The 24,639-nt window shown below is 38.7% G+C and overlaps 1 long non-coding RNA gene across 4 annotated transcripts in view; it reads left to right on the forward strand.

The window, feature by feature from the left end:
• LOC103102129 (uncharacterized) overlaps window positions 1-15,971 on the forward strand; it is a 36,314-nt gene extending 20,343 nt beyond the window's left edge. For 3 of the 4 annotated variants that reach the window (XR_458977.2, XR_008915567.1, XR_008915568.1), the window contains 4 exons: window positions 3,296-3,360; window positions 14,111-14,282; window positions 14,436-14,496; window positions 15,638-15,971. This is a non-coding gene — a long non-coding RNA (uncharacterized LOC103102129). The remainder of the gene's footprint in view (window positions 1-3,295; window positions 3,361-14,110; window positions 14,283-14,435; window positions 14,497-15,637) is intronic. The other variant, XR_008915566.1, reaches the window with a different exon arrangement.
• Window positions 15,972-24,639: the final 8,668 nt, after the last annotated feature.

The raw sequence follows: 24,639 nt of genomic DNA on the forward strand, positions 1-24,639 counted from the left end.
TTTATATTGTGCATTCAAAAAAACATTATTCTCAGGAGACAATAGACTTTGCCAGATTGCCAAAGTGGTCCATAAAAAAAGCTATGAACCCCTGTTTTAGAAAGGGCAAATAGTATAATATATTCCCCACAAATGTTTGGGAAGAATGAGCCCAACCTTTAAGTTTTTCAAGAGAAATTTAATTTGCTTTTTCAGTTATATGTAGAAATAATTTTTAACAATTGCTTTCTGACATTTTAGAATTTATATTTTCTTCCTTCTGCCCTTCTCCCCCACCTCTAAGTCAGTAAATAGTCTGATATAGGTTATTTCATGTGATATATATTTCCATATTGCTCATGTTGTGATAGGAGACATATATCACATATATAATAAAAATCTCATGAAGGAAATAAAGTGGAAGATGACATGCTTTGATCTGCTTTCAACTCCATTAGTTCCTTCTTTGGCTGTGCCTCTTGGAGTTATCTTAGAACTTGCTTTGTTGATAATGGTTTAGTCCTTTCCAGTTGATCATCATATAATGTTTCTCTTACTATATACATTGTTCTGGTTCCTCCTCACTTGCTTTGCATTTCATGTAATCATTCAATCAGTTTCCAGGTTTTTTCCAACTCATTCTGTTTCTTATGGGATGATAATATTCCTTTACAACCACATACCACAACTTGTTCATCCATTCCTCAAGTGTTGGACAACTCCTCAGTGTCCAATTCTTTGCCACTACAAAAAGAGCTACTAAAATATTTTTTATGTTCTTTTGCCTTATCTCTGATCTCTTTGGGATACAGACCCAGGAGTGATATTGCTGGATCAAGGTGAATGCATAGTTTTATGGCCCTTTGAACCTGGATCCATAGAAGGGCAATTACTTTTCAAGAGCCTAGTTCTAATTCTGGAATAGACAAATTGTAATCTCGAAGTCCTCCAACAATGCATTAGTCCAATGCTTGATTGGTGGCAATTTTTATAGACTAGATATATGTCTGATTCTTTTAGCCAATCATGTTTCTTGTAAGGAATTATTTGTCTACATCCAGTGGCCAAAACTCTATAATACTTTCATACTGATTAAAGACTTATTCACATATTTTGTTGGGGTTAAATCTCTAAAGTCAAACACTTAGTTTGCACTGCTGATTGAGTAATTTCTTCCAAGTGTTTGGGCCTCTTGTAATTTCATTACCTAAGGTGTGGGTAAAACTCGTATAATAATTGCACTAAACTAGATCTTCCTGAGAAGGAAAGACACACACCAAAGCTTATATTTCCTAGCTCCAGGCAATTAACAAACATTATTAAATACTTATTGTGTGCCAAGTAAGCATTGAGAATAAAAAATGAAAACATAGTTCCTGTTTCAAGGAGGTCACATTTTATTTTATTTTACTTTTTATAATAAAATACTTACCTTCTATCTTAGAATCAATACTACATATAGATTCCAAGGCAGAAGAGCTATAAGGGCTAGGTAATTGGGGGTTAAATGACTTATCCGGGGTCACACAGCTAGGAAGTGTCTGAGACCAGATTTGAAGTGCCTCTCTATCCACTGAGTTACCTAGCTGCCCCAAGGAAGTTACATTTTAATGGAAGGGGCATTATATAAAAAACTATGTACACAACATATACAGTGTAAATGGAAAGACATTTCAGAATGAAAGTGCTGGAAGTAAGTGGGTGGAGACTAGGAAAGTCTTTTGGACAAGATGGGATTTAAGCTGAGTCTTGAAAGAATCCAGAAAAGTCAAGAGGCAGGACATGAGCCAGATTAGCTGATGTAAAGATACTGTCAGCCAGGGCAGCTAGTTGGCTCCAGGCCTAGAAATGGAGGGACATGGGTTCAAATCTAACTATAGACACTTCCTAGCTATGTGACCTTGGGCAAGCCTTTTAATCCCAACTGAATGCTTTTCTGCCTTGGAATTGATACTCAGCATCAATTCTAAGATAGAAGGTAAGGATTTTTTTTTAAAGAAAGAAAAGAAATTGCCAAGCCAGTGAGGCATGGGGATAGGACTTTCCTGGAACCTTGGTGTCTCTCTATCACCCAGTTCTCACTTGTGACTCCAAGAAGCTTTAGCATGTATGGTGGCCATACCATGGCAAAATGGTAAACCCAACTTGGCAGATGGGCTAAACCAGTCTGAGGGGAACTAACAGCTTCAAACCCATCAGGGAGTTAGGGGGGTGTCTACCCTGTTGGAATGCGAGGATGAGAACAAGTGGTTCCAATGGCTGTGAAGATGGCTGAACCCACTCTGGGAAGTACTTGGAGCTTGGCCAGATGTTGAGGGAGCCAAGGTCACCTCCTGCATCCATGGCCACTGCCAGCCTTCCTGACTTTTGTCCTGCCACTAGACTCAGATGATTTTGGAACAGTGAGTGAGACTGATGATAACTTTGGACATCACTTAAATCCAATTCATATACTAGCTGAGATATCAGCTCATGGTGCCATTGGTCCTCTTCAAAGTGAATTTCAAACAATAATGATTAACAAGGGCAGCCAGGTAGCATAGTGGATAGAATTCCAGACCTGGATTCAGAAAGAAGTGAGTTCAAATTTGCCTTTAGACACTTATTAGCTATGCCTGCCTGGGCAAGTCACTTCATTCTATTTGCTGTCTCAATTCCTCATCTATAAAATGAGCTGGAGAAGGAAATAATGAACTACTCTAGCATCTTGTGCCAAGAAAACCCCAAATGGGCACATCAAGAATTGGGCACAACTGAAACAGACATGACTGAACAACAATAAATAGCAACATGATTAATAAAATTTAATAACATTCCTAATAATGATATATTTATGACTTTGTGCTTTTGTGCTTATTTAATTTTATTTCACAATTCTTTTTCATGAAACAGGGCTTACTATTTCTGTTTTACAGGTGAGGAAACTGAGTCAATGAGTGATATTGGGTGATTTGCTCAGGGATAAACCATAAGTTCACAGAACAGATGTGATTGAAATGCAGGTTCTAAATTGACCTCAAGCACACTTTCCACACTTTTTGCTGGAAGCTGTTAGTTGTGTTATCCTCACTGATTTACCCAGAAGACTCTGCAGAGATTTTTTAGATCTCCTTTCCCCCTTCTCCCCACATCCTTCTCAAGCAGCCCTGCAATGTATTTTTACTGGAGGTGTCCAATCAACACAGGTGATGACAAAAAAATAAACACCTATGTGCCATGGACTGTGGTATTTTCTAGTATTTTATTACACACAAGAGTAAAACAATTCATGCTAAAAAGTGTTCCTTTTTGTGTTTCCTTCTATGTTATGCTGTAGGCAGCTGTTCACTTTGCCTAGTTCTGATCCAAAGTCTACTTCCAACTGAAAGGAAAAAGAAAAAGGTAGGGGCACCAAAGAAAGGTGAATCAATGACAAAAATGACAAAGAGCTTCCACTAGCTGGTGGAACCAGAGGGAGCGATTTCTGCCATGCTGCGAGGGCCATGTGGTTACCTAGGGAGAAGAGATGATGAATGGGAGCTTGGCTCCCTCTTCATTGTGGTCGGCTGGTTACAACCATCATTCACTTCTCCTGATGGACCACCTTCATCCAATGAGACACAGGATTGGGGTGGGTTATAGATGAACTGCCTTGAAAACCATTTTTTTCCCAATTACAGTTTTTGGCTTGGAACATGAGTAACCATAGAAGTTGGGGACTGAGGGAAACTTATTCTGGTAGATAGGGTTGGAAGAGATTTTTCTTTGTACTTGACTGCCTTGGTAGGAGGCCCAGGTTTCAGGGCTGGTTCTCAAAAAAAATGTGAAGAAGACAAAGGTGTAGAGTCTCATCTCTCTTTTCTCATCTCTAGCTCATCAGTAACTCTCCCATCTCTCTGAATTTCTGTAATATTCATTGTCTGTAATACTCATGGTCTTTAAATAGAGTATTGCTGCTAAATGTTTAATGAAAAGCTTTCTGCAGACAAGTTTGTGTGGTATACTTTTAAGTTTTTTTTTTTAAACCCTTACCTTCCATCTTAGAATCAATACTGTGCATTGTTTCCAAGGCAGAAGAATGGTAAGGACTAAGTGACTTTCCCAGGCTCACACAGCTAGGAAGTATCTGAGGCCAGATTTGAACCCAGGACCTCCCATCTCCAAACCTGGCTCTCTGTTCACTGAGCTTCCCAGCTGCTCCCCCCTTTAAGTTTAATCTGTATTATTAATATTTTCTCCATCATTTTCTTATGTCTAAACAATCAATAAAACAAGAAATCAAGCTCTGATTTATAGCTTTTTCCAGTTTGAAGGTGTAAATATCACACTAAGCTGACTTTAGAACCCTGTCTGGACCCCTCATATGATAAAAATGATACTGCTTTGTATTGTTAATTTTCTGCTCATGTCTATAAGCTCCATAAAGTCAAGGGACAGGGTTTTATTTGCTTCTGTGGCCCATTTTCTGCCAGAGGACCCAAAACTCAGTCAGACCTCAAAGCATGTTTCTTGGTGCAGAGAAGGAAGAAGAAATGATATAAGTATTTCACACTAATGGTTCAGTTGTTTCAGTTATATCCAACTCTTCATGACCCCATTTGGGATTTTCATAGCAAAGAAACTGGAGTAGTTTGCCATTTTCTTCTCCAACTAATTTTACAGATGTGGAAACTGAAGCAAAGTGATTTAAGTGACTTGCCCAGGGTCACACAGCTAGTATGTGTCTGAGGCCAGATTTGACTACAGCCCAGGGCTCTATCTTCTGTTCTAACTAGCTGCTTTTTTTAAAAACCCTTACTTTCTAACTTAGTGTTTGGGTCCAGATTTGACTCTAGGCGAGGCACTCTATCCACTGTGCACCTTACCTACTTAAAAAAAACCCCCAACAAAAACCCTTATCTTCCATCTTTAGAATCAAAACTAAATATTGGTTCCAAGGCAGAAGAGCAATAAAAGTTAGACAACTGGGGTTAAGTGACTTACCCAGGGTCACACAGCTAGGAAGTATCTGAGGCCATATTTGGACCCAGGACCTCCCATCTCTAGGCTTGCCTCTCAATCCACACCTACTTTCAGAATAAAACATTAACTCTTTCACATGGCATTCAAAGCCCTCCATACAATGTCTTCAATCTGCTTTTCCAACCAAGTTTGTCCCTTTTCCCCCATTTTCTATTTTATTCAAAACTGGATATACATGAACAAACATGAACATTTCAATATACAAAGAATGGCATAAAAAGAGTTTTGTATATGAAATGGAAAACTTCTATTATGCCTAGTTTGTTTTTATAAGTGTGTATTAAATTTTACATGACAGTAACAAAATTATTTGGCTTGTCTGTGTCCCTTTCTGACCTTCCTTTCTTTTGATCTCTTATGTGGATTTTAAAGATGTTTCCCTGGTCTTCCTTTCTCTATTTTTATTGCATTACTCTTACAAGCCATCAACTCTCCCCACTCCCCTAAATCCCTTGACCTGATATAAATGATGCAAACAGTAAATTTCCCTTGGGACAAGTATAATCAAGCAAAAGAAATCCAAACTCCAGTATGTATGTATAATACCCACACATATATAGATATATATGTATCATACCCTGTGCCTCCAGTTCATCACCTCTGCCAAAATCTCTGAGTTTTATTTTATAGAGCTTCATGAGATCATAGCCCCAAAGCCAGAAGGGACCACAGAGAATTAGTCTGACCTCTTTATTTTACAGATGATGAAACTGAGTTCCAGAGCTGCTTTTTTAAGCAGTATATATATATATATATATACATATATATATATATATATATATACTTATATGTGGTAATAGTCTCTCGGTAACCGAGGATGACAATTGTCTTGGTGCGTTTTTGTGCACAAAGACACTTGTGCACGAAGATTTAAGTGGAAAAGTCGATGCACAGAGACAAGCTTTGAACCTAGAGCCTCTGACTTCAAAGCCAATGCTCCTTTTATTTTACCAATTCATTATCATCTCCCTTTCCCTGTCCTGCCCTGCCTCACATTTATTCTGAACTGTGACCAAACTTGACTATGTGCTATTCCTACCCTCTTTTCCATCTTGTCTTGACCACTCTAACTTCCATTGACTACTATGATCTGTGCCCCATACATGAAATTATTCCCTATCCTTCCCATACACGTAGACCTACCTATTGAAATTCTTCCTCTCTTTTAATAAAATTCTAGGTCAGATATTACTAGATGCCAGAATTTTTCCAGAAACTCTGAATTTGTTCTCTAGAGGGATGTGGTTTTGAATGCTAGTTGTAAAAAATAGATTCGAATACAGGACTACAATCCCCACGAGCCTTTGCTCCACTTCCCCAGAATGCCTTGTAATCTCACCTGGGCCAAGATCGAGAAGGTATTTAAGCTGATTCAAAGGCTTTTGAGAGGCTCTTGCCTCTATTGGACTTCCATTTTGGAGCAGATGTGTCTCTTCCCTGATGTGAGGTTATCTGGCCTGGGCCTCTTTTTTCTTATTCTGTATTTCTTTAATCTTTAACCTTTAATAAACCTCTAAAAAATATAATACTCCTTGCAGAGAGAAACTAATTTCTACCTGCCTCAGTCTCCCCATATTCGTAAATTTTAATCTTTACAGTTTATGGTGACCACGAAGGCTTTCCTTGTATCCACACTCACCCTGAAGATACTCACAGATGAGTATCCCCAAAACCTTGGCTCCTATAATCTGGTCCCCTTTTCTGCCTCTCATAGTGTGGTACCTTTCTGTAGTCCTGGCACTGAATGGGTAAATGCATCATTACTTAGATCATTTTGATTGGGCCCTGATTGAAGGACCTGTTATAGATTTATTTTTCTTCTACTTGGAATTTTTACACATAAGACTTTGATAGTCTATATTTTCATCCAGAAATCTTTCTTTTCTTTTGGGTTTTCTGATGTCTTTTTAATATCTCTTGCCAATTGATTCATATACCTCATACCTCAGCCATGCATCCCTAACTGATTCTGAATCTTTCAATCACCCACAACATGGGGGAATGTAAAAAAATATCATTATTTAAATTGCAAAGTTTAAATTCCTTTTGAGAAGAATTTTAGGTAAAGAAGATGCTACCTCTCTGAATCCAGAACTGAACTGTTGGAGAAGCCACCATGAAGAAGCCTCCAGACCACAAGTTGCACAAAATTGAACTTTGGGTGTGGTTGATTGAACATTTATTTGTATGTATACTTTTATGCCAAAGGGGACTGCCCCCTAATGGCTTTTTGTCAATGTGTTCAGCAATTATTGGTTTTATTCTTTTTTCTCTTATTCTCACACTATTGTAATCTTTTAAGTTTATTATGTTTTTATGATCCTTTTGGGGAAAAATTAATTTTTCCAAAAATGATCACACGAGGGAATGTAAAAAATAGACTCGAATACAGGACTACAATCCCCACGAGCCTTTGCTCCACTTCCCCAGAATGCCTTGTAATCTCACCTGGTCCGAGATCAAGAAGGTATTTAAGCTGATTCAAAGGCTTTTGAGAGGCTCTTGCCTCTATTGGACTTCCATTTTGGAGCAGATGTGTCTCTTCCCTGATGTGAGGTTATCTGGCCTAGGCCTCTTTTTTCTTATTCTGTATTTCTTTAATCTTTAACCTTTAATAAACCTCTAAAAAATATAATACTCCTTGCAGAGAGAACCTAATTTCTACCTGCCTCAGTCTCCCCATATTCATAAATTTTAATCTTTACAGAGTCATGTTATCATAGGAAATTCATTTAATCTTTGTCAGCCTCAATTTTCTCATCTATAAAATAGGAATAATAATATTTGGCTCCTACTTCATAGGCATGTTGTAAAGAAGGGGAAAACCTTAAAAGGCTCTGCATGTGAATGGTTCCTATTCCCATAATTTGTAGAGACATTAACACATTTTTGTTAACTTGAATTTTAATTTCATTCAATTTTCTCAGTTGTCCATATATGGAACATTTTCTGTTTGCTTAAAACATTTGCATAGCAAATGTTTATGTGAACTACTCTATCAAGAAGGTGTTAAAACAAATTTTGACATGTGGTAGAATAATATGTTGCCCCTTCTAGGATAATCCAATTTAAAATAGGACCACATGCAATTTGTTGCAAATAATGTAATTTAAAAGGAGACCACATAGAGAGGACAAAGTATGAATGAATCACTAATAGTGGAATTTCTGTCATCAGGGATAGAAGTATGGGAAATGTTGAGTAGCAGGGTCTTCTCTCTCTCAGATGATATGTTGCAAATGGGTATCTATTCAGTTTCTAAAGAAAAAAAGGCCCACTGAATTTTGAGAAACCTCCGCACAGAAAGACAGCAAAATATCATGATGCTGTTTTGCTTGCACATGGGGAGGAAAACAAATCTATCATGCAACACTACACCAGACAGTCTTCTGGGAAAAATCTCCTCAAAGGCAGCTTCTACTTAACACCAGAAAGCGGTGAGGAAGGGCACAAGGTAGTCTCAGGATGCTGACATTTGGGCAGGTTGTGTGATAAGCATTGATCAAGGCTGAAAATGACTAGCAAGTAACTTTTGTGTGGAGCTAAATGTTTCATAGACTTTTTTTTAACAAACATTCATAAAATACCTATGTTCCAGGCACTGGGTAAACAGGCAAAAATGAAGCTATTTCTGTCATTAATAATGGCATTCAGTTTCTTGAGGGACAGGTAAAGAAGGAGCAACCTACAGAAAAGTACATGCAAACATGTATACAAAGGAATTCACCAGACACCAGGTATAAAACCTTGGGAGTGTGAACTCCCAAGCTGCCCCCAAAGAGTAGCTGGATGTTACAAAGGATCGATTTAGGAGGAGTGAGGCATGGGAAGAGTTGGAAGGATTAAAGATCATGGCGATAAGAGTATCCCTTGGTTGACTGAGGTAGAATGAGGGTATGAATTATGAAAGCTGAGATTGATGAAGTGGCTTGAGAAAGAAGAGCATTTGAGGACTCATCAATATGTAACAAGAAGCCCCCAAGTATAAGAGCAAGGGTTGGGACAGAGAAGACTGTGAGCAAAGGGTTATAAGATTATAAACTCATCGAGAAAAGGAAAGAATGACTTTTCCTGAGTTCCCTCTGCTTCTCTCTCTCTCCCTTTCCTTAATAAGTGCATCATTGCCTCTGGGTTTGATTATCATCTCCAAGCAGATGACCCAAGAATCCATGTGCCTAGTCCTAGCCTTTTGCCTGAGCACCAGTTTCATCACCAATTGTCTATTAGACATTTCAAACTAAATGTCCTAGAGACATCTCAAACTCATTTTCAAAATTGAACTCATGATCTTTTCCACTAAATGTTATCTATTGCAATAGCTGTGAAATTGGTCATTCAAGGCTCTCTCTATTTCAATTCATCCTCCATTCAGTTTCCAAAGTGATTTTACTACCATATGGGTCTAGCCATGTTCTACTCAGTAAGTCAATGTCTCTCTATTACCATTAGGATCAAATATAAAGTTTGTTTGACTTCTAAAGCTCCACGAAATCTACATTTTTGATATTCTTAAATTCTTCTTTCTTCTAAACACTTCCCCTTCAGTCACAGTAGCCTACCTCCTGTTCTATAATCACAGTACTGAGACTTCTCATTGGCGTGTCCAGAATGTTCTTTTTTCTCCATCTGATTCTTAGAGTCTCTGGCTTCCTTTAAGACTCCTCTCAAATACCACCTCCTCTGTGAATTCTTTCCTGGTATCCCTAGTTGCCAATATAACCTTCTCCAAGATTGCCTCCAATCTATTCTGTATTTATTTCTCATATTATGATTTTTAAATATTATCTCTCACATTAGAATTTAAATTCCTTAAAGGCAGTGACTATCTTTGCTTTTTCTTTCCATCTCTAGTGATTTACCTGGCATCTAGTAAATGCTTAATAAATATTGATTGATTGATTGTATATGATTTGGAATGAGTCACTTAATCTCTCAATATTTTAGGCAACTCTGCAAGACTCTATGTTGGAGAATAGGATAGAGGTTGTTCCCTAGTAGGTGTTCCCTATGTCAAAGAACTCAAAAGTTAATTCTAGTCCCCATGTGTATATTTGTTTGTTGTCCCCTGCATGAGGTGAATAGGGAATATTTCAGTCTTTGTGTAGATAGCCATAGTAACTGACCTTAGTAAGTATATATTAATTAATTTATTAACCTGGGGATTGGTAGAGAACAGATACCAGGATCTGGATAGGGTCATTGATCTGGATAGAGTGGACCTTAAAAGGAGGGAAAGTGACTGAATGTTAGTGGAGGGAGTAGCTGAAAGGACTGGAGGTCACATTGAGGAGCACGAGTGCCTACTTCTCACCTGGTATGTTAGGGGCATGAGTGAATGTGCACCCTATACTAGAAAGAATAGCCAAGAAGGTGGGAGCTTCTGGGAGGAGTCACAGTTTTGTGCAAGAGGATGGAAAGGGTATGAGAAGTCTAAAAGGCTGGGCAGTGTAACAATCTAATTGGTGGATGGAACTTCTATATGGAAGAGGAAGGAAATTGGGTTATGGCATAGGGAGGGCAAATTTGATATGGATGAGTTTGGGAAGGAAAAAGAAGTGGTATAGAAGGGGACTTTTGACTTAAGAAGCAATTTATAACTTTGAATCACACGCATTCTAAGTGGAGATTAAGTGTGTTTGATTATCATCCCTTTCCCAGGAGCAAAGGTACTCTTAATTTGTTTATCATATTTTTTTTTATCTCCAACACATGTTATATTTTGCTTATAGTGGTGAAGGTGAGGTTTGAGACAGGCATGGAATGAATGGGTGTGAACGCCAAGGTAAACTCATCAGGATGAGGAAGATGATATAGGAAATAATATAGAGGAATATGAAAATTATTTCACTTTCTTTACATTTATTTGTGTAATTTTATATGGAAATCCTTAATTTGATATTGTATGCATACTCTTTGATGTGTCTAATATCTCATAAGAAGTATATGGAAGGCAGTATGGAGAGATATAGCTTTTCCTGGGGAATCAAGTCACAAATTGTAGCAGCAATCCAATTCAAAAGACAATGATATTCATCTGTGTCCTCCTCCAAGTTGCCGAGTTGAGGGTCCTCCAACACATAGCAGTGCTTCTGGATCTGAGGCAGGATGATGCCACAGATCTGCTCACCACATAGCAATTCCTTCATAAAGTGAGTCAGGAGGGTCAATGAATACCATCCAATTGGTGTCTGCCTGAATAGTTATGTCCCAGGAAAGGCAGAGTTTTCAGATACTTGTAGCAGTCAATGACTATGCCCATCAGCCTAATATATAGGGCCCCCAAGATAGGAACATACGTGGAATGTTTAGTTTTCAATGAACTAACCTATGGTGTCCTTCTTTGCTTGTTACCGCAATATCTTCAAAATCAGGCACAAGAAAGATGATAACTCCCCTCCCTCCCCACTGCCACCATACACTTTAAATCACTGATGGCTTTAGGCAAGACAAACTCAGCCATGAGCTCAAAGCACTGCACTTCCCTGTAGTTGGACACATAGATGTGCCTCCAGATGCTCTTCTGCATCAGGTACTGTGGGTTGGTGGGATGGATGCCATGAGCAGAAGAACATCTTGGGAAGCCATGGTCACTGTCTCCAGAGCCCTTTCAGAGGACATCTTCAGTGCCATTTCCTCACTAGCCAAACGGGAACTGGGATAAATTCTCCTCTAGAGCTGTGTTGGTGAACCTATGGTACATGTGCTGGAGGGAGCTGCTCATTTCCTCCTCTCCATGTATGCCTGAGGACATTTTGTACATGACTTGCCCCTCTGTCCAGCAGCCCAATGGAAGTGCTTCCTCCCTCCCCTGTCTGGGATAAGACTGTGACAGTTTGGGCACTTGATCTCTAAAAGGTTCACCATCACTGCTCTAGAGGAACCATGATGAAGAATTGAATCAACAGGAAGAGAAGATCCTGATGAACTGGAGTCTTATCTGGTATATTAAGAGACATCTGAGGTGGAGAATATTATAAATGGAGCAAGAAGTAGAGAGTAGGCTTGAGTAGTCTAAAAGTTGTGATTGCCACCTTCAATCTTCAACTGTCAGCCAAGGGCAGTCTCTATTCTACAGCCCAGGATGTGGCATGGTAGATAGAAAGCTAAACCTGGGGTCAGTTAGACCTGAGTTCAGATACAACTTTGAATATTTGTGACACAGGTGTGTTGTAGCATGTCAGTGTATGACTAGGTGATCATTGTATGATGAGATTTCTTGTAAGTGTGCTAATTCAAGACATAGGTATGTCATAGGAGTGCCATTGTACAACATGGTGTGTTCCTGCATGACACAATGTGTCCCTGAATGACATAGTTGTTTTGTGGGTATTTCATTTAATGACATAGTATATCATAGCATGTCATTGCATGACAATGCATGTCATAGGTGTTTCACTGTATGATATGGCATGTGGTGGTGTGTCTGTAAGACAGAGGCATGTAGCAGTTTCTCATCATACGACAAGGTATGCCATGGAATGTCACTGCATGACAAGTGTGCTAGAATGTGCCATTGTATGGTATAGGCATGTCATAGCACACCATGCCAGGCCACTGTGTCATGACATGTCATTGTATGATGCATATGTGTTATCACAGGCTGCTATTACATGCCACAGTGTATTATTGTGAATCAGTTGGCAAGGCACATCATTAGGTGATATAGGCATGTCATAGGTATGTTTTTACATGACAAGTATGTCATGATGTGTTATTCCATGTCATAATAATGCAGTTGTTGCATGATGAGACATGGCATGACATGTTGACATGGCCACTGTGGCTTGTCACTGCCTGCTATTTGTGTGATATTGTATGGCAGCCATGTCACCACATGCCATTATATGACATGGCGGTATCATGGTGTGACACAGGCATGTAATTGTTGTTTTGTTGTATGCTATGGCATGGGTTGTTGTGAAGATAAAATGTTGTAAAGATAAAATGAAAGACATATTTGCAAAATGCTTCTCAAATTTAAAGCACTGTAGACTAATGCTATCTAGGATTATTATCTTGAGGTCCCCAAGGTGAGGGACAAGAACTCTAGAGGATCTTCAATCTGTGGTGAGTGTGGAATGGCAGGTATCAAAAGACAGTTGATAAACTTCTGGTCTTTCCTAGAGGCCAGATAGCTGAAGAACCAAAGGCAGGGTCAGTGGCTGCTTAAGGCAGTCTGGCACCTGGTTGATTGTAGAAAGATGAGGTATGATCAATTTACACATTTCAAGAAATTTTATAGCATACTCTGCCTCATGCAGTACCAGGACCTCCTTGAACTGTAGCTCTCTAGACCAGAAAAAGACCTGATATTTCATACCAAAATCATGAATTTGTGATTTTAAGTTTGTGTTAAATATCTAATGGATCCCTGCCCCTGCCCAGAAGGCAGATAGGCATCATGGGTAGGAAAGAATACCCAACAATTTCCTGGAAATGCGACAGAGTAGTCTGACCTCACAGAGCCTTAGGACACAGGATTATTGACTAACAGCTGGAAGAGACCTTAAAGGTCATTTGGTGGTGCCAAATTAAAACAGATCCTTGTCCCAGAATACTGATTTATAAAGCCACAAATGAACATGATCTATGTTTGATTATATTTTAATTAAAAACATTTTGAATTTTAAACTGGTTTGGTTCATTCTGGAGTTTTGTTCTAGCCAGAAGTTTGATAGAACTTTGATAGGATTTTGATAGAATCTTTCTCGTTTTACAGATGAAGATATTGAGACCCAAAGAATTTGAGTGGCTTACCCAAAATAACTCAAGGGTAGTGAGTAGCAGTGCATCGAATATTAGGTCAGAAATCAGGAAGACTCCTTTTCCTGAATTCAAATTTGTTCTCAAATGTTTACTAGCTACGTGACATCAGGCAAGTTACTTAACTCGTTTTGCCTCAATTCCCCATTGGTAAAATGAGCTAGAGAAGGAAATAGTAAACCATTCCAGTATCTTTGCCAAGAAAACTGCAAATGCATTTGCAAAGAATTAGATGCAACTGAAAATATTGTTTTTTGTCCTTTTTGAAGAAGGTGAATGGCATCATGGGATGATGTCTTGTCTTTATATGAATTGTATTTAAGTGACCCAGAGTTGCACAAAGTCACAGTCTCACTCTCTCTTTCAGAATTACCAAAGTCCAGTGGTAAAACAGAGTTCAGGATGACTGGCAATGTCCTGGAATGAAGGGATGACCTTGGCATCTCTGTTTAACCAAGCTCTAGGCACTCCACAGTGCCCATTTCAGCTGACTCCATGGCCACTGGGACAAATTATTCTCATTTGCCCATTCCACTGGGGTAAGTCTTCACATGCTTGGGGTAGGCATCCCCCTAATTCACTGATGAGTTTGAGGCCCCTCAGTTATTCCCAACCTGATTTAGCCCATTTGTCTGCTGAGATGAGTTACCAGTTGTGGCCGCTGCTTATACTATAGCTTCTTGGAATCACAGGTGAGAGTTGAGTGCCAGGAGGATACCAGGAGTGAACAAGCAGTGAGTACAACTGGACAGTGTGAGTAGCAAAGCCTACATTTGAACTCTATCTTCTGACTTTGAATACAGTCCTCTCTATACTGTTCTCCTGTTCAATGAAACCCTGACTGTGTCTAAAGCAGAGTTAGGGCCTTTTGCAGATAACTTCCTGGCTTTTTCTTCTTCTTACCATTTCAGTTAATAATCTCACAAGGAAGCCTTTTCTCTCAACAAGCCCACCCAAAAGAGAAAACAGCTCCCTCGACCCTGAGTGATAAATGTGGTCAAATATTTCATGAATCAAAGGACATACCATTTCCAAGGGACCTTGCTGGAAATCCCTTTTTTATAAAGAAAGCTAAAACTCAAGAGAGGGGATTTGCTCAAGCTTGCACAGCTAGTTTGGAGCAGCTAGATGGTACAGTTGATAGAATATTGGGCCCTAAGTCAGGGAAATGAATCTTCCTAAGTTCAAATCCAGCTAAAGCCATTTACTAGGTGTGTAACTCCTGGAAAGTCACTTAACTCTAGTTCCCCCAGTTTCCTCATCTGTAAAATGAGTTGGAGAAAGAAATGGTAATCCGCTGCAGCATCTGCCAAGAAAACCCCAAATGGGGTCACAAAAAGTCACAATGAGCAATAACAAAAACAAAGTAGTACATAAATGCTAGCTAATATAGCTTGGTCCTAATTAACGTGAAAAATTAATCCCCTGGAGTGGTCACATACGTTCAAATTTATACTATTTGAAGTAATCACATAAAATATGATAATTTGTTCTAGTCCAGTGGACACATGCAGTACAAATTTCATTAATGCGGCCACTTCAGGAGATTTTTTTATTCACACAAATTGGGTCATAGATGTATCCTTAGACTTATTTTACCCCAATCCACATAGGACTATCACAGTATAGTATGTATCTAGGTCTCCAAAATGGGGGTGGTGGTAATAAACTTAAAGAATATAAGGTAGCCTTGATTTCATACCACTGAATGCCCCCAATTCAAGAGCTCATAAGCTTGGGAAACATTCTCCCCACCACCCCCAGTGTCCTATTCTTCCATAGGATTCCTTATGTCAGCCTGTAATAAAGACTCCTCTGGAAGAATGACCTGCACCATCTGAATAACTTTTGAAGAGAGGAGAGTGAAATACAATTTTGTTTCTCTTCCCTATAGAAAACAGTGTTCAGCTTCTTTCCATCAAGTTCTGTCCAAGAAGTCCCCCTTTTCTCTAGGAGGAGATGTTCAGGATATCCTCCTTCTATTTGGAACCTCCTCTCTTAGAACTTCCACCATCCAAGAACTCCTGAGAGCTTCTGCAATCAATTTTTTTTCAGCTGCCATCTTTACGGCTGAGGTGGATCCACCACTAAAGGAATTCCTTTGTAGCTATGGAGGAGGCATTTCAAAGTTGCAAACAATGTCCTCATCCTTTAAACTTGTTAGATTGCCTTAGTTGACTCCTGATCATAGTCTTTACACCTAAAGAGAGACAAAGAGTGATAGCTAATACTTATCTGTTGCTTTAAGTTTTCCACAGGAATTTGGGGATGTGGTCTGCACGGGACTTGGGAACCAATTAGGTATAGGGGCAAGGAGGGGGAGAAGAGAAGAAAGAGTTCAAATGACTGAGGTTCCCAACTTGAGTACCTGAGAGAATGGTGGGACCATTAACTGAATTAGGAAGTCATGAATAAGGGCAGATTTGGATTCCCTTCTCAAATTATTGTATTAATCTGTTGACATATTTTATTCCCTCCACTTCTTCCTTTCTAGGAATGTTAACTTCTTAACTGTGGGGACTGTTTTTCTTCCCTTTTATCTTTGTAACCCCAGTGGCTAATTTCTATATAACACCTACTATGTGCTAGGCTCTTTGCTAAGCACTTTATAAATAATATTTCCTTGGATACTCACAATAATTTTATGAGGGAGGTCCTATTATTGCTCCAATTTTTCTGTTGAGGTAACTGAAGCAAATAACAGTCAAATTACTCTCCCTGGGTCACACAGCTAGTGTTTCAGACTGGATTTGGGACTCAGGTTTTCCTGGCTCCAGGTATGCCTCCTAACTGCCCCGACACATAGCAGGTGCTTAAAAATTGCTTTTTGGATTGTTGAGGCTTGGTTTTACACTTTGACTGGGCATCCAGGTAGAGGGGGCCAGCAGAGAGCTGGACATGCAACCATAGAAGTAATATAGGTAGCAAGGACTGGGCTCTAAGATCAGGGAAGAGGGAGTTTGGACCTTGAGTAAATCACCTCCTCTCAGCTTCATTTTCCTCATCTGTAGAATGAGGCTGAGTGGAGTAGGCAATCTCTAAAACCTCTTGCAACTCTGAATCCCATCATTCTTGCTCTGCTTCTGTCCCAGAGGGGCAGCTTCTCTTTAGGATAGTGCAGTCCGCAGGCTAAGAGACAGAAAACCCAGAGACCTCAGTGTGTTTCTTTGCTTATTTATCAATGACAAAGGCAGTTGGGAGATTTCGACAAGCCTTTCATTCATTTCACCCCCATCACCTCTCTGTCATTTCCCGGTTATTTAGAACCCACAGTTAGATAGCCCTTAACCAAGCAATATACATGTTAATGTGGAGACCAGAGCCTGGGATTGCAGAAGCAGAGAAACCACATTATTCAAGGGAGGAAGGGTAGAAGAGAAGAATCCTGGGGGTGGGGTGGGGTGGGGTGGGGTGGTGAGACAGTTGCAGAGAGAATAGTTGCCAACCTCTTCCTCATCCTGGACTCTGTAGTCCTTGATTCCTGATGCCCACTCCCCAGTGACTAACCCTCCGGCCCCATCGCCACCCCACCCCTAATGCACAAACAAGCGAACAAAAATTCTTTGGCCTGGCTTGAGTTCCTTTGATGGAAGCCTCTGGGAAGTCCAACTATAATTAAAATTATACTCAAGAAAGCCCGAGGTATAGGTAGGGGTGAGGGAGAGTGTGTTTACTTTGCTTTGGGGTAGCCGATGTTGCTTTCAGATTAGTGAGAACAAATCGCTTTTATTTATTTTCTTGGTCCACTGGTACTGTCCAAGATCAATGAGTGTTGAATACAGAGAGGTGTATGGGGACCAGGGGCGGGGGCTGGGAATGGGTAAAGGGCAAAGAGAAGGGACCTAGGCTCCACTACATTGCTCATTTCAGTCCTCCTGGGCTCAAACTCAATGTAATTGCTCTGCTGAGCTCCATCGCCCTGGCTGTCAGTACAGGCTACCAATTGAGGGAGAAAGGGGTGGGAGAGGGAGGTAAACTGAGGAGTCTGGAGAGTGAGGGAGCTGCATTCTGGCAGGGAGCTGTTCAATCTATACTGCAGCCTCAGTAGTGAATACCAACTCCTCCAGGGTGCTGCCTGGGCAATTTACAGTGGCTGACAAACTGCTAAACAACATCTTTGTTTTGTGTGTGTATGTGTGCATGCGTGTGTGTGTGTGTCCAGCCAGACTCAGCTTAGAGCATCAACATGATGCAGAGAGTGCTAGCAAGTTAAAGAGACCCATACCATTTCTAATGATTGCTAGTTGGCCAAAATGGAGTCATCCATTTTGAAAGCTTGAGGACTCTTCCACTCCAGTCACTCCTCACTCCCCCTTTCTGACCCTCCCCCTTCTCTGGGACATTCGGTTTTCAAAACTCATAAGGCAGTTTCATACTGTAGTTGGGTATATCAAAGGCTAGCCAGTCCCACCTACTAGGGTGAAGAATAAAAGCAAAGGGATTGACTGGGTCAGTCTCTGCTGGAAGAAAATTGTGAATTTTAAGTAGTGAATGGGGGATGAAGAGGAAGAGAAAGGGAACCATTCACTTTTTTAAAATTATTTTTTTCTCATATTACATGTAAAGATAAATTTTTAATATTCTTTTAAAAAAGTTTTGAGTTCCAAATTCTCTCCTTTCTTCTGACCCTCCGTTCCTCTTTCTTTGTCTGTCTGCCTTTCCCTCTCCCCAAGGAGGTAAGCAATCTGATCTAGATTTTACATGTACAATGATGTAAAACATTTTTCTATATCAGTCATTTTGAAGGAGGAGGAGGAAGAGGAGAAGAAGAAGAAGGAAAAGAAGAAGAAGAAGAGAGGAGGAGGAGGAGGAGGAGGGGAAGGAGAAGATGGAAGAGGAAGAGGAAAAGAAAGAAAAAAAGAAAAGAAAAGCTTTTTCAGATTGTATTTAGATTCCATCAGTTCTTTCTCCAAGGGCAAATTACATTTTTTCATAATGGATCTCTGGAATTGTCTTGGATCACTGTATAGCTGGGAATAACTAGGCCATTCACAGTTGTACATCAAGAAATATTGCTGATACTGTGTACTATGTTCTTCTGGTTCTGCTTATTTTACTCTGTACCAGTTCATGTAAGTCTTTCCAGATTTTTTTCTGAAACAAATCTACTTGTTATTTCTTATAGCAAAATAATATTCCATCACTATCATAACTTATTCAGTCATTCCCCAATTGATGGGCAACTCCTCTACTTCCAATGCTTTGTTACCACCAAAAAGCTGCAATAAATATTTTTGTACAAATAGGTCCCTTTTGCTCTCTTTTTGATCTCTTTGGGATATAGATCTAGTAAAGATTTATCAAAAAGTATGAACAGTTTTAGAGTTCTTTGAGCATAGTTACAAATTGCTCTCCAGAGTGGTTGAATTACATCATAACTCCATCAACGGTGTATTATTGCATTAATTTTTCCACATCCCCTCCAACATTTATCATTTTCCTTTTCTAACATATTAGCCAACTTGATAGGTGTGAAGAGTTACCTCAGAGTTGTTTTAATTTGCATTTCTCTAATCAAAAGTAATTTAGAGCATTTTTTTCATATGATTATAGATGGCTTTGATTTCTTCATTGAAAACTTCCTGTTCATATCCTTTGACCATTTATCAATTGGAGAATGACTTATTTTTTATAAAATTGACTTAGTTCTCTCTCTATATGAGGAATTAGTCCTTTACCAAAGATACTTACTGCAAAATCACCCCAACCCTGATTTCTGCTTTCCTTCTAATCTTGGATGCATTTTTATAACCCCTTTTTAATTTAATATTTATTTTACATTTTATAATGCTCTCTTTTTCTTGTTTAGTCATAAATTCTTCCCATTTTCATAGATCTGACAGGTAAACTTTTCTATGCTCCTCTAATTTGTTGACAGTATCATTCCTTATGTTTAGATCATGTACCCATATTGACCTTACCTTTGTATATAATATGAGATGTTGGTCTACTCCCAGTCAACCATACCATTTTCCAGTTTTCCCAACCCTTTTTTTTTTATCAAATAGTGAATTCTTGTCCCCAAAAGTTGGATCTTTTGATTTATCACTAAATTACTATGGTCATTTATTACTAGGTTTTGTGTACCTAATCTATTCAGTTGATCTACTACTTTATTTCTTAGACAGTAACAGATTGTTTTGATGATTAGTGCCTTGCAATACAGTTTGAGATCAGGTATTCCTAAGCCACCTTCCTTCACATGTTTTTCATTGATTCCCTTGATATTTTTGATCTTTTGTTTTTCCAGACAAATCTTATTTTTTCTGTCTCTATAAAATAATTTTGGAGCAGTTTGATTGGTATGGCACTGAATAAGTAGATTAGTTCAGGTAAAATTGTCATTTAAAAAAATATTTGCTCAGCCTACCCTTGAGTAATTAATATTTTACCAGTTGTTTAGATATCACTTTATTTGTGTGAAAAGTTTTGTTATTAAATTCATACAGTTCCTGAGTTTGTTTTTCAGGTAGACTCCCAAGTATTTTATATTAGTTATTATTAATTACACAGAATTTCTTTTTCTATCTCTTGCTGCTGGGCTTTGTTGGTAATGTATAGACATGCTGATGACATAATGTGGGCTTATTTTATATCTTGAAACTTTGCTAAAGTTAATTATTTCAATTAATTATATTATATTAATCCTAACTATTATTTCATCTAATTTTTAGTTGATTCTCTAGAATTCTTTAATTATACCATCATCATCTGTGAAGAGTGATAATTTTGTTTTTTCATTGCCTGTTCTAATTCCTTCAATTTCTTTTTCTGTTTTTATTGCTATAGCTAGCATTTCTAGAGCATTATCGTATAATAGTGGTGATAATGGAGGTCATTGATGTTCAAGTCTAAAGAATTGGGTTTGGTTTCTGGATCTTCACTGAATAACTGTATGGCAAAAATACTTTACCTCCCTGAGCCTCAGTTTCTTCATCTATGATTTGTGAATAATATCTAAACTACCTACCTTACTTATAATGGACATAAATGTGAGATTGTTATCACTAGCACTGATCCACGATTTCACTGGTAGAGAAAGAACCCAGGTCTTCCTATCTCCAAGGATAAGTTTCCATCCATTAGGCAACACTGCTTCTTGAGAATACTATTCTAAGGAATTTTATAATACCTGGGGCACATACATCAAGCACTCAGAAGATCCTTCAGGCAGGTAATATTTAGGAAAGGAAGGCCAGATAATGAGTCCTACAGGGAAAAATGACCCAATAACTAGTTGAAATCTCATTCATCTCAAGACACGCTGAGGCTTACCAAGCTAATTTCCTTTCTACCTTCCCACAGTAGTATTTATGATCAGTGACTAGCTTTGGCATCCTGAAAGATAATGTATCACTAAGTATAATAATTTTGCATGGCATTGAGTTGTAGCCAAAAGTTTATCCAAATCATAGCATCATGTGGATTTCTGGTACCAGTCTGTTCCTAAGCATAAAGTAGGCTACAGAGGAGGGGGGATGATTCCTAGGAAATGCAGGGAAAGAAAAACATTACCTAGGAGTTGACAGCAGAAAAAGATAAAGTATAGGGCATCTATTACTGTTTATTAGATTTATGTTCTATTTCCTAATTGGTTTTGACATTATTTTTTTAATTCAATGAAAACTTTACAAGTCACACTAGTCCCAAGATTAGGGTAACTATCTTTTCCCCTACTCCCCCAGGAGGAGGCTTGGAGATCTCTTCTTTTTTTAAAAATTTTATTTAATTAGTTGGTTTAGAATATTTTCCCATGGTTACAAGATTCATGTTCTTTCCCTCTCCTCCCAACCCCCTCCCATAGCTGGTGTGCAATTCCACTAAGTTTAACATGTATCATTGATTAAGACCTATTTCCATATTATTGATGTTTGCACTAGGGTGATCATTTAAAGTCTACATCCCCAATCATATCCCCATCAACCCATGTGATCAAGCGGTTGTTTTCCTTCTATGTTTCCATTCCCACAGTTCTTTCTCTGAATGTGGATATGTTCTTTCTTATAAGTCCCTCCTAATAGTTCTGGATCATTGCATTGCTGCTAGTAGAGAAGTCCATTACATTCGATTGTACCACAGTGTCTCAGTCTCTGTGTACAAAGTTTTCCTGGTTCTGCTCCTCTCACTTTGCATCACTTCCTGGAGGTTGTTCCAGTTCACATGGAATTTCTGCAGTTCATTATTTCTTTCAGCACAATAGTATTCCATCACCAACAGATACCACAATTTGTTCAGCCATTCCCCAATCAGAGGGCATCCTTTCATTTTTGGAGATCTCTTCTTGACCAAGAGGCATTTGGTTTGTGTCCTTGTCTTGTCATAGTCCAGAGTTGAAGGAACAAAGACAGTATTACACTGGGGTGTTAAGAAGTTGATGAATATATAGAATTATAACTGTTAAATCTTACTATGTCTAACTCCACAACACCTTTTGTATTTGATTCCTTCCCTCTGTTCCAATAGCTACCACTTTAATTCAGGTCCTTGTTACTTCCTGGCTAGATTATTTCAACATCCTCATAATTTCTCTCCTTACTTCAAGTATTTCCTTACTCCACTCTATTTGGAAATCATTACCAAAGTGATTTTCATGAAATGCAGATCTGATCATGCCAATTCTCTTTTCAGGAAACTTAAGTGGCTCCCTATTACCTCAGGGAACAAATAAAAACTCCCATCTTAAGCTTTTCAAGCTTTTCACAACCTGGCTCTAACCTCTCTTTCTAGACTCTCTCTGTCTTTCACTTTGCAATCCAGACAAACTGACCTTCTCTTGGTTCCTTACACATACAGTTCCAACTACCATCTATCTGTCTTTGTACTGACTAACTCCCCCACTGCCACCACCTCACCTCTCTATGACTGGAGTTCACTTCCTTCCCACTAGAGCCTCATAGAATTCCTTACTTTCTTTAATACACAGCTCAAGCTTCACCTTCTACATGGAGGTTTTCCTTACTGCACTAATAGCTAGTGCCATCCTAAACTCCTTGTATTCAACAATTTTTTTTGCATTTGTTCTCTTTCTATTTATTCTGCATTTGCTCATATAGGGACTTCTTATTTCTCCATTTGGTTATAAGCTCCTCATGAGTAGGGATTGTTTTGTTCTTTATCCTGATATTTCCAGTACTTAGCACAAAGTGGGTATTTAATAACTATTCACTTGCTTAATAGGGTGTCAGATGTGAAAGAGGTCTTAGAGCTCAATTAGTGCATTTTTCGCTTGATTGGGAACTCAAAAGTAATTTGCAATGGTACTCTGATACTTCAAAAAATTTTGTGATTTCATCTCCTTAGGAACACCTTATGGCACAATATACAACTCCTTGTAGAGAGTTTGCATATATTATGAGTTCACAGACTTAGAGATCTCATAAATTTTTATCTAACTTCATTTTAAATACAGAGACTTTGGGATCTAAAGAGATAAAGTTTGCATAAATGGTAGTAATGGAGAATTTGAATACAGGTCCTTTGAATAAAAGTTTAGTGCCTTTCCCAATACACTGAAGAGGATGGATGTTGACAAAACTTGGAAAATGGAACAGAGCTTTGAAAGAGTGATTCTCAGTAACTGGAAAGATGATGGTAACCTCAACACAAATAGAAAAGCTTGGCTGGGTTATGGAGAGGGATTAGGATGAAAATCAGTTCTATTTTGGGCATGCTGAAGAGACATTGGGTGGATCTAATCACCTGGAATTGGCATCATGCATTTCTTTTTCCGCTTTGATTTATATGTTTATATCCTTTCTTTTCTGTTGTTTTATATAAATCTAGATCAATATATTTTTTATACTTATTTTATTTTCTATACATCTCTTAGCTAGTAACCTCTGGTACCCAAAGTGCCTTGAGTAGGGTGGCTTCTATAGTTGTAGAAGGAGGATTTTCTGCTTTTGCTCTTTTCTACTCAGGAGAAACCACACATTGTTTCCTGAATTACAGTCCTAAGGCAGGTATTTTAAAAATATTTTTTTTCAGTTGCCAAGTACCAAAAACAGTAACAATCACAACAAAAACCCAACTACAACAAAAACAGGTTGCAATTGATTTTAGATGATTAACTTTTCTGAATTTAACTATTCTGCTTCTCAGATTTTAGAAAATCATTATTTTGATCGTACCATGCTTCAAATCTTTGTGATACCTTTCAGAGTTGGTACTTTGAGAATGTAGCCTTTGAGAATGCACATTTCACATTATAGTCCTTCCACTCTTCATTCTATCTAGGTTAGCCTCCTTATTGTTTCCCAAACTTGACATTCCACTTTATAACACCTGATTGTCCTACATGCTTGGAATTCATTCCCTTTTCAGTTCTACTCCTTTCAATCCTTAGCTTCCTTCAAAGGTCAGCTAAGGTTCCATCTATATAAGGTCTCTCCTGATCTCACTAGTCTTTAGTGTTCTCTTCCTTCTCAAGTTAATTTTCATTTATCTGTTTTCGTAAGAGTTGTCATCTTTCCTTGCCATTAGTGTGTATCCCTTTACTTTGTACCCTTTTTATCCACAGCTTCTTGTACATAGTAATTACTTAATATGTACTGACTGAATTGAATTAAAACCAAGTTAACCCAGGATTCTCCCTCTTGGTATCATCTGGAATGCCAAAATCAGGTATTAGAAATTATACAACATGGGAAAACCAGAAGTAGACCTCAGGGTTTTTGATTCCCTGCTCTTTGGTCCACCCTGAATGTCTTGCCATCTGCCCTGCTGCAGTCGGCTGGGAATAGTACTCTTCAGATGATACATCCACAGCCCATGTCTTCTTTCCAAGGGAAATTAGTGTACTCATATTTGCAGCTCCACTCTGAGACTTGGCTATCCTGATTGGTGAGTAAGTGAAAATTCAACCAATACTTACCCCATCTTTGGCAGTGAAACACA

Source organism: Monodelphis domestica, chromosome 1 (assembly GCF_027887165.1).
Source record: "Monodelphis domestica isolate mMonDom1 chromosome 1, mMonDom1.pri, whole genome shotgun sequence".
Classification (NCBI taxonomy): Eukaryota; Metazoa; Chordata; class Mammalia; order Didelphimorphia; family Didelphidae; genus Monodelphis; species Monodelphis domestica.